Here is an 853-nt window from a genome sequence, read left to right as displayed (position 1 = left end):
GGACCCTAAGGGGTTGACTGTTTCTTTTCTTATTCAGGCTCACCATGGCCAGTAATGAAGATTCTTTACCCTTAATAGAGGCAATAAGGCTTGCCCTTCATCAAATAGCCTATCTAAATTTGATTTTCATGGTTTTCCGACTCCTGCCCCTCCTTTGACCACAGCTCCGACCACTGATGCTAATACCCCCTCTTCGACACTTACGAACAACTCTAACCATTCTGAAACACCCATCCTGGTTATTACTCAACCCCTAGAAAACACCTCTTTCTCATCCCCAACATTCTCCTCTTCATATCCTGCTGCACAACCCTCTTCAATGTCAACCCCCTCTTCCCTTATTACTACTCTTCAGCCTTATTGTCCTCCTCACCAACCCATTTTTGTCTCGCCCTTGTCTTTCTATTACCTCTACCTCTGCAACCCTTCTGAGTACTCTATTTGGCTCAGCAGAGTGGGGTTGATTCTTTATGATTCCCCCCACAACCCCCTATTCTGAGAATACCCTCCTTTTTCAGCAGTGCCTCCAGAAAGAAGTAGGCAAGGTTACCTTTCGCTGTTGCTCTGACCGTTCACACCTTGTCATGGTTACATCTAAAGCCTAAGCTCGTTCACTATCTATCCTAACTGACCTTACTGGCAAACCTATTCTTGCTGAATCTCACCCAGCTCAATACTTGTACTGGAACTGTTTCTATTCCCACAAATGCTTGTCCCACGTATAACAAGGGCTGCTCAGACTGAAAATGACTTACTTTCCTGCATTGGTGAATATGATACAGTGGCAGCACAGTGCCACTTCCACAGTACTCTTCCTCCTACAAGCCAGTGTAAATCCCACGTCAATATTGCC

Source organism: Penaeus vannamei, chromosome 6, assembly GCF_042767895.1.
Source record: "Penaeus vannamei isolate JL-2024 chromosome 6, ASM4276789v1, whole genome shotgun sequence".
NCBI lineage: Eukaryota > Metazoa > Arthropoda > Malacostraca > Decapoda > Penaeidae > Penaeus > Penaeus vannamei.
This window is presented reverse-complemented; position numbering follows the sequence as displayed.